This window comes from Diuraphis noxia, unplaced genomic scaffold (assembly GCF_037042655.1).
Source record: "Diuraphis noxia isolate RWA-SAM2 unplaced genomic scaffold, SU_Dnox_SAM2 contig0004, whole genome shotgun sequence".
NCBI lineage: Eukaryota > Metazoa > Arthropoda > Insecta > Hemiptera > Aphididae > Diuraphis > Diuraphis noxia.
In genome coordinates this window covers 36,054,256-36,065,495 of record NW_028301714.1, presented here as the reverse complement: position 1 = coordinate 36,065,495, position 11,240 = coordinate 36,054,256, and positions in this window count along the sequence as shown.

Below are 11,240 nucleotides of genomic sequence, written 5' to 3'. Positions count from 1 at the left end.
AAAATTGTATTTAATATTATTTTTTTTACAGCACAATTTAGTCAATAACTTTAAATAAAAAAGATGGACAAGTGGATGTTGCTCTCCTGTACAGTAGGTTACAAGTGGGTCCCTACTTGAATGATGGTATCAAATTTGAATACATGCAATGATATAATATCATTGTATAATAAAAACAATTCTGATCGAAGACTGTCAGTCAGCCTATGATATTACTAAGTATATCTGATGATATTATTGCGATAGTATGTAATTTATATAATATTATAACCTATTAATGGTCAAACATTGTTTTAAATTTTGAATCCTTAGCTATAAAAGTTGAACATTTTATAAATGTATTTAACTACAAAATAATTTAACATTTTTAAACTTGATAAATACAATAATTAACAAAAATTCGAACTTTAAACACTTATAAAAAAAATTTGTGCAAATGTATTTTTAATATTTTTAACTGCTATTTTAACAATATATATATCAGGAGCATTGTATTACATTTTCACGATTTTTGCCCCAACAAATAAAATTTTATTGATAATTATGGTAAAAATTAAAAAATTAAAATTTGAAATTGATGTGAAAAAAATGATGTGGTTACAAATTCTAACAAGTAGGTTACAAATAGTTACAAATTGAGTTTTGAAATTTATGAACTGTTTTGAACGATTTCGTTTAATTTGGGGTGTCATCCCCTCATTGAAAAATTTACTATTAATCAGATTAAGTGCCGAGGTTACAAATTCTAAAAAGTTGGTTACAAATAGTTAAAAATTGAGTTTTATAAATTACTTAATGTTTTAGTCGGTTTCGTTGAGTTAGGGAGAACTGCGTGAAGTTAGCCCATCATTGAGAAATTACCCGTTGCTTGAAAAATACGAGGTTACAAATTCTAAAATGTTGGTTACAAATGGTTACAAATTGAGAAAATAATGTTACAAAGCTTTTGAAAATTTCTTATAAAGTGGGAGGGGCGGATAACTTCACACACATTTTTTACATAGCCCGTGACGATCGTTATTGTAAGGGTATTTATACACTGTATACATTATAATACATTAATACCTATACGGCTGTCCGTCAATATGCGATTACTTGTAAAAAATAACAACGAAAACGATGATTTGAACAATAATTATTCGTAATGTTGGTTATTTATAATGTTTGTATTATACCTTTTGTTGTATAATAGGAATAATTTAATATGTATTTACGAACCGTTTATTGACTAGATGATGGTCGATTCATTTAACTATTATACCTAATATAATAAAATGCATAATATATTACATTGACGTATTTAGAGGGTTCATGTCCCGGAGATTAAATCCGCTCTCCAAACCGATAAAAGGGTCATTACAATATAGGGATGAATTTGCCAATCATTATTTCTCAACAACTGGTGCATTATTACTACTTTGACAATTGGCAATACAACATTATACAAATATTATTTGAACTGTTTATCCATAATACTCGTATTTAGTATTCGTACACATTTTAAAATAAATAAACAAAATTTAATAAGCACACGTATATATTCTACAGTGTTGATAATAATTGTGATAATATGTGATCTCTCTTAACTCTTTCATTAAGATATATCTAAGCATAATATTTTTCTCAAACATCAATCAATTATGTAAAAATATTTTTGATTTCATGTTGGCTGTAGTGTTTTAACACTTTTGTAAAGTACAAAGACTGGATGAAAAGTTTTAAATAAAATTCTCGTTTCTATATTGATACTTACATGCTATACAATTTTAAAAACTGAATTATTTTCAAAATGTTTAAATCATATTTACAAATTTATTGGACTAGTTTTATTAGAAAGTATACTTACTCACAAAAATATAACTACACTTAAGAAACTAAATGTACTTATTGGCTATTATAGCGGTTTAGCGGTAGATACTTTTATAATTTATCTTACAATATTATATTATATTAAATTAACTGATGTTTATAAAGAACTTTATCTTTTAATCTAAATTGATAACACTAAAATTATCTGAAATAATCAATAGTCAAGAACATTAGAATCGCTTTTAAAAGAACAAAATATTAGACACTAAAACGTCTAAAACTCTAGGAAATTGATCAATCATTATAATTAATAATTAGCATGTAGGTATAGGCATGTATATAATATACTTATAGTACCTAATCACGTTATATCTTATATGCATATAGCCATTTGCAAAAAACTATTTATGATAGGTATTACAAAATATACTCATATTCACGCACGGTAGCTGCATGCACAAATAACACCAGATAAAATTGATCACGAAATATTATATCTTATACTTTATAGTGATCAGAAGACAGAATTTGTAAAATTAATTTCCCTCCAGTGACGATGTATAAAAGTAACAACAACTATAAATTTATATATATATATGTCTCGGTAAATTACAGAAATAACAATGTAAAATGTATTTTACATCTTCTTAGTTGATGGTCAGATAGTTAATTCCGGTCTAAAAACACAAAATTGGTACGTTATTTTTCTTAACGATATAGTTATAAATTTATAATAAATTATAAATCATATAGGTGAATATTTTGTGTTGTAGGTTTATTGTTAGATTTTTAATTATAGTTTCGCATGATTCTTTTTAATGTTTTCTCTTTGGGAAAGGGAAATAAAAATGCGTACACGAGAATACGAGATAATAGTTACTATTTATATGTAAGTAGAAACATTGTATTAAGACAAGTATATTATTTTAAATGTTTATAATTTACTTATTATATTTGATTTGATATATGATGTACCCACAGTCAGTTAGTGACAAGCGGCTGCTTTCATTTTCTCTACCATTAACTTTGAAAGAACAAAGAACAGTTTAACTTCTTGATGTGTATTAGCATATAAAATACATAACAAAGAAGAAATAAATTTAATAAATAAATAAAAAATACATACAAATGGATTAAAAAATTTAAAAAAAATTATACATCAAAAGACAGTTTACTAAAACGTAATAGCTGATACCATAATATTGATACTTTAACAATTTGGCATCGTCTTTGAAATGTAATTTTTGTAGAGAAAAGTTTTAAATTAAAACTTTGGAAACATTTCAACCTTATATCTTTGGTACTATGTATAGTAAAATTTGAAGAGGCTCATTTAAATATAGGTCTGATATTTCTAGATAGTTTATTTAATCCACAAATCACAAAACGCACAGTGCCACACATTATATAGATGCATATACAATCAAACTTAAATATAACAAAAGTTTTTTGGCAACGAAAAAATTTGTTTAATAGAAATAGAAACACATACATTTGATTCTAATTTAGTTATGGTTTTCAAAAATATTTCATTGAACAGATAATTTCATTAAATAAAAGTTCATTAAATTGTACGAATATAATGGTAAAATATAACGAAATTGTAAGTTTCACTGTAACTGTATAATTATTACAGTTATTATAGTTATCACGTCATTAAAAACATACAAAATATAATATAACTACAATCATTATTAGAATTTAACTTTTCCAGTGTGTTGAGTATTAGTTCTACAATTCACAATGTTTCAATATTAATTAATATTGTACATTTAAATTATCTCCATAATATGTTATCTTCATAATTTATAACAATTAAGACTTTACACTCTAACTAGCACTTTATATTCTGAAAATTACCACTAACGAAAATATGCTTACTTTCACTATTAATTATTGAAAACTAAAATGTTAATAATATGCTTATCGTAACATAGGTACCTACGAGTATAATGTGGCATACAGTATACAATATTAAATAAACATATTATGAACCAAAACGTTTTTATAAATAATTTAATCTCTTTAATACTGAACACAATACTACCTACACGAATATGGTTTGAAATTCTAAAGGCCAAAAACTGTGATGAATCGTTTGTTTGGAAAAAACAATGAGAAGTACCTGTGCACTTTATTCTCGTAAATATAAGGGTCTAAATAAAATACAAATTACATTATGGTGTTTATAATTATTGTTACCACCACACCCATTTAATAGCTATTATCTAGGTAAATAATAATAATACTATACATGCGTACGCATAAATAAATATACAGGCCACAGGGTGATCCATTTAAGTGAGTACGCTAACTATCTCGAAAAAAATTAACTTTTTAAAATTTTTTTTTTTTGATTGTTAGGTATATGTTTATCTAAACCCGTATAATATTTTAATTTTTCATTTAATTAAAATATCACGAATTAATAAAACCATTTTTTTTCACGAATTTACGTGTTATCATTTTTATTTTTTGTTGATTGGTTTGTGAGATACAGCTCCTCAAAGTATTGGTGGTTTTTACTATTTTTCCAACAATTGTAAAGATCAGGAGCTAGTGATAAATTCGATATTGCTGAATCCAAGGTAACAAAATATATCCAATTAGTCCAATTAGTCGATAAGATAATAAATGATTAAGGTTCAAAGTACAATAGTAATCTTTAATTAATTGTTATTTATTTTGTTACCTTGGATTCAGCGATATCGAATTTATCACTAGTTCCTGGCCTTAACAATTATTGGAAGATTAGTAAAAACCACCAAAACTTTGAGGATCTTTATTTCACGAACCGATCAACGAAAAATAAAAATGTTAACATGTAAATTCATGGAAAAAATGATTTTATTAATTCATGATTTTTTAATTATACAATTATATATGTTATAATTTGAAAATCAAAAGTTAATAGTGGTTTCACCAATAAATATAAGGGTGAAAAAAATAAAAATATTATACGGTTTAAGAAAAACATAAACCTAAAAGTAAAAAAAAAAAAAAAAAAAAGTTGATAGTTTTTCAAGATGATTAGTGTACCCACATAAATGGATCATCTATACTATAGATTCTATAGTACCTATCTACGTTTGACATGCTGTGTGTGAAAGTAAATTTTATTTGATATAACTCACAAAATCATACAAATTACATTGTTTGAATTTAAAAATTGTACATATAATAATAAATGGATTAAAATAAAATATTGTACCTATCAAAAATACAGTGTCCTCTCATATAGGTACCCACATACAAATAGAGATATTTATTATCAAGTTGTTAAATATATGTACTGTCTTTGTCCTGTTTTTGACTACCTTGTCTTCATGAAACCATATGAATATATAATGTAGTAATAATGTACTCGGCACAACAATTTCATAAAATATCCTACGTACATTCCTATGCTAATTCGAGTAAAGGCAAACAATGTTTGTAAATAATTTTATTTTGAATATATAAAATTTTTAATTTTAAAAAAATAAGCTAAATTTATCGATTTAATACATTTTTAACTATATTGCATATGTTATATGTATATATAAACATAAAATAAACTATATGGAAAGTAATAATACATACTATTATACTAGGTATAATAAATAATATTAGGTACTAATATATCTTGTCAGTTAGATATCAAAAAACGCTATTATTGTAATCATTCATAATTTAACGGTTATTTCTTATCTGAAACAAATTTGGAGGATATTATACTAAACTCGTTCCAAAAAAATTAAAATATTCAAACTACATGAACATGAGTAGAAAATTAATTGTATGGCGCATTAAACTTCTGCAATACCTGTAAGGATGACAAAATAATTAATAGTGTGCGGTGCAATTTTAATCGAAAAATACAAAACGTAGGTACTCCAAACATAATACGATACATATATAAACTGAATACCTACACATCAATATCGAAAATACGGCAGTGATTTATATATAAACCATTTAAGCCAAAACGGAGAAGTCGCTTTGATGTATTGTAGTTTTCGAGTGTACCTCGAAATTGAGTAGGTCACTGTAATGGAAGGGTTTAATTTGAATTCAATGATAAATCACTGCACATATACGCATCGTAAACGAATATATTATATATTATATATTGACTCTGGACGGAGACGATGTGTCAAATCTATGTCTATGATGATATTAAGGTTCTGGTGATGTATAACTTTAAAGTTGTTCAGAATTTTTTGGAATGGCTGGAAATATCGAAAGTTGAAACATAATATTAAATAGATTATAATATATGTGCATTGTATGTTTGTGCTCAGAATATTTTTATTGAAAGGTTTTAATGTACGAATATTTATGATAAAATAATTAATTCTTAAATTAAAATTAAATTATGACAAGTCAAATTATGATAATATTATGCTGGGTGTTAGTGGTATTTTTCAAAAAATTTTTTAGTATGATAATGTTTGGTAATTTTTATAATCTTTTTTTCTTTTTCCTGCAGATGGTTTTAAAAATAACATAATATTTAATTGTTCAGCTCCAAAATGTGATGACGAACACAAAAAAATTGTTTAAAAACATTACATTATTCTAAAACCAATAAATTCATTGCTCCACTCAGAATCTGAAATAAACACGTAATTTTAACATCAAGTCGACTGCAAATTTTTAAATGAGAAATTCATTATAAACTGTAATATTTAGTCATTTTATAGTTAGTATTGAATGCAAATAATAAATAATAATGAGAAAAATAAAATAATAATTTGCTCACGAAGTATAAAGTTTTACTTAAAGGTCAAAATATTATTAATAATGATTTATTATATTGCAGTTTTAAAAACATTATTCGTTTCGTTTTACTATTTACAATCATTATGACGTAATTAAAATGTTTGCAAATTACGGGTTATTTAAAAAAAACTGTGTTGATGTATTGACATATAATATATTGATCCTCGTCAGCTAAATATTCACTTTCTTAAAGAACTATGATAAAATACATGCAAGTAGACATAACAAATACTTACTCAAAATAAAAATCTATCATTTGAATATTTTTTTTTTTTTGATTAAAACGAAATATACCCTCGGTGACATAGGCCATTGGGTTACAAAATTTTAGTTACATTGGGTTCATTTGAATAATAATTAATAAACAATCAAAAAAATATAAAATGCATTCAGCCAATAATTAAAAAGATCTAGAGGGATTTAATATAATATAAAAAATATAATGTAAATACATACACTATTACCTACGTGTGTGCTTACGAATAAATTTAATAATGTTACCGTCGTGAAACGGAACGGTTAATTTTGACGTAATACACACGACGACGACGTGTCCAACCGTGTCCTCTCAGGAGATAAGACCCCTTAACGACAATCTGTTACTATATATATATATATATATATATATATATCATGTTTAAGATTTCAAAACACGTTCGACCCAATAGACATACTGTCGTATCAGAAGCTGCTCGGCGCCTTACTCTGTTAAACCCCATCTTAATTTGTCATCCTCTTCGTTTCACGACTTAGGAAAAGGAATACAATTATTATATTATCATTCGTATTTAACGTTGAATACATTATACTGGACATAGGTTGTGTTAAAAAAGTATGATAACCTGATATTAGCAGGGTAAGTGGGTAGCACTTACTTAGTAATAATTTAGAAATGAATAAATGATATACAGAATTTGCGGGGGAATGCCCGCAGTCATCACACGTATTCATGTGTGTTCAATTAAACCTAGTTATAATAAAACTATATGAATTGCCATCGTCATTGTCATTTACAGTTTTTCAATACAATACAAAACAGACATCATTTGACAATTCAAAAACTATCATTAATTTTGTTTTCTTGAATAATTAATAAAAAAATAAATAATACTTAGTAATATCGTCTTCATTGCAGGGATTGTAACGAAAATAATACATAATTATGTCATCACTCATCATCATAAATCAATTAAATTGCTTAAAGTTTTAGTATAAATGCCTTGATATATTTTTATGAAATTAATATAAATTATAATTTTGATTATTATAAATTAATGACTGTGAAATCTTTTTACAAAAAAATATTATCATACATAAATACGGAGTAATATAATTATTATTTAACTACCTAGTTTCATACAATTTTAAACTGTTGTTATAAATCTTTTGTTTAAAAAATAAATAAATAATTTTCATATAGGTATATATATATTTATATATATATATGTGAAAATGCATTTTTTAAATGTTTATTCTCTACTTTTAATTATTTTTTATTTCAGTGATTTTTCAGGTTTTTTTGTTTGGGCAATTTAGTATATTCAATTACAATCTATAGACGAACTATAGACTCGTATACTTATACGTGTGATAGTTGCTCTGAAATTAGTTTTGTTATATCTTTGTCAGAATTTTTTGATTGGCTATATATTCAAAACCATTTTACATTTACTCAGAGCCACAGTGAGTATACAATATGCATAACGCCTATACATACCCACAGACTGCCACAATTATATAGAACCAACTTACAATGGCTGTAGTCAATTTGCACCAAAATTGACCCAAAATATTTACAACATGTGTAATTTGCACCATTTTTTTAAAGTGCGTTTGTAATTTGCACCAAAATAAAGATATGCAATTTGCACCGTTCTCAGGTAGTAAGAAATAGGAATTGTAATTTGCACCAAAATTAAAATCTATTCTTTTTTCGATAATACAAACTTATAAGTTTTTATATCCTAATATAAATTTGGCTTAGTTTTTATTTATAAAATAGCCGAGCTTATACACATATTGATGTAAGTACTAGGTTTATATAAAATTGTATAATTATGAAAATAAAAAAAAGTTGGTCAATTAAAAAAATTATATGTTATTAAATCGTATTATTATTATTAAAATTATTATTGTCATTCGTATCAGTCTAGTCTCGACGTCTACAAAGATACCGAGGAAAAATCGAATATTTCAAAATCGAATATTCGATAATTGAACAAATAAATAATCATTTTGGTGCAAATTACAAACTCCCCTTACAATCGATCCTTTAATTTTTAACCAAATATAATGTGTCATCGGCGTTTCATTTTAGCATCCACATGCCTAGGTATAACCAGATATCACTCACGATGTAAAACATTTGCACAAAATCACGTTAGGTGATTTTTTTTTTGATTTAAAAATTGTTAACTGATAGTATGCACACTCAAAACAATTTTTAAAAAAAACCTATGTAACAATAAGATATTATTATATTCAAGCTTAAAAAAAAATATTTATAGATTTATTTATCATTAAATGTTTCTGTAAAGGAAAAAATTGGATTATTTCAACTTCCAAATCCACTGCCCAAAATGTTTCAAATGTATAACTCTGTGTACCTATAATAATACTGAATATACCTACAATGCGTATATAATATTAATAAGGCTGATATAGAATATTGCAATAGACTAGTAATATACCGTACAAGGTGATTACTTTTGTAACGCAAGATATATATTTCATCTGCTCAGTCAATTATTGTTTTAATAGGTATTTAAAACTTCAATATAGAATGATGTGTAATTATAACAACATTTCTGTAAAAAGTCAAATGTTCAACTATATTAATTTATTGTAAAGATTTTTTTAGATAGTATTTAAATATTTTAACAACTTTTATAATTAATTTTTAAATTTAAATTTTTATTTAAACAAATTATCGGGCATATATCAATTGTGCTGTAAATCACAGGTAAAAAAAGAAAAATTATGGGATAGGAAAAAGGTATACATCAATTGCGCCCATCGATACTTTAGTGTAATAAATTGTGAACGTCAATTGCGACAATCGATTCTTAAATACATCATTATATAAACGTGTGTAATACCTATTATTTCTATTGATTACAAAACTTAAAGATTAGCATTGTTGTATATTTGGTAAATAAGGAACTTACAAATAAGTTTTTCAACTATGGTTTTTACGTGTGTAATGAAATATGATATTTGACCATTTGTTCGACATATTTTTAATTGCCTCACAATATGATGAAGCTGATGTTGCCAGATAAGTCACTTTTATATCAAATGTTCTAAAACTTTTACAGTCAACGACTTTTAGATTATAAATTGTTTAAATTGTGTGTAATGTATATATTTTTGTTTATTGTTGTACAAATTATTATAAAAATAATATAATTAATATAATATTAATAATAATATAAATTTATTTAATATTAATATATTATAATATAATATAATTATTATAAAAATTAAAACTAACCAAGACAGTTTGTGTCATAGTCAAATGCTCCAGCGCAATTGATGTATAACCTAACCTTTTCAATATACCTTTTTTTATAGCGGCGCAATAGATGTATACTCTACAGGTAGTGTCCCAAATCCGGCGCAATTGACGAACACCGAAATTATCGCCTCTACTTTGTGCGATTTTTAGTAAACGGTCGATTACCTTTTTAATTAAATACCTTCTTACTATAACACTATATACCTAATATATAATATAATTTAAAAGAAGAATCTAAACTAGTAATTAAATACAAATCTTATTCTGACATTTTTGAAAAATTAATTTAATAAAGACACAAGTATTGAGTACAAAGTTAGAGTATAACGATGCGGAAAGTAAGTTATATAGATAATAATACATGGTATATTATACGGATATTTACAACATCGTAATTATATGTATCGTTTTATTAACGGACACAAATATATTTGTTAAGCCTAAATTAAATCCATAAACATAAAAAAAATTCTGCAAAATTGTACTATTAATAATTATACATTCCATGTAAATACGGTTTAGTTTTATATATCCTAAAAATAAACCCTCTGAAAAAAGTACGTTCTGGTATTCTACGACCCATATAAAAATATATGATAAATACATTTTTTTTTTTTAATATTAGAAAGCAATACCACAAGTTCAGATATATTTTTTTATAAGAAGCAAGGACAATATATTCTGTTCTCGCGATAAAAACAAATAAAATAACAATAAAACTTCCAATCATAAGTTTGCAGAGAATGAACAATGATCAATTTAAACGTGTTTGTATGCGCGTATGATATGTATAATAATATATAATGTTGTACCTAGGTACCTAAATTAGTCGATCAGTCACCGTTAAAAAATAATAACGTAGTTGTGTTATATTTTTGTATACATGAAATTAGTCACGTGCAATATTTATAAGCTATATTATTAGAATATATCATAATCAGGGGCGTATTTAAGGGTGGCTAGGGGGCTAAGCCCCCCCCCCAAGTTGCTAGAATAGCTCCCCAATCAATTTTAGTTATACCAAAAAATGTATTTATATTCTGCAAATTTTAACTAGTGTAATAACTCCAGTGGTAGCCAACACAATAATATTTCAATTAAAAAGAATAAAATAGAATAAATATTATCAGTTATCTAAAACCATGGCTAA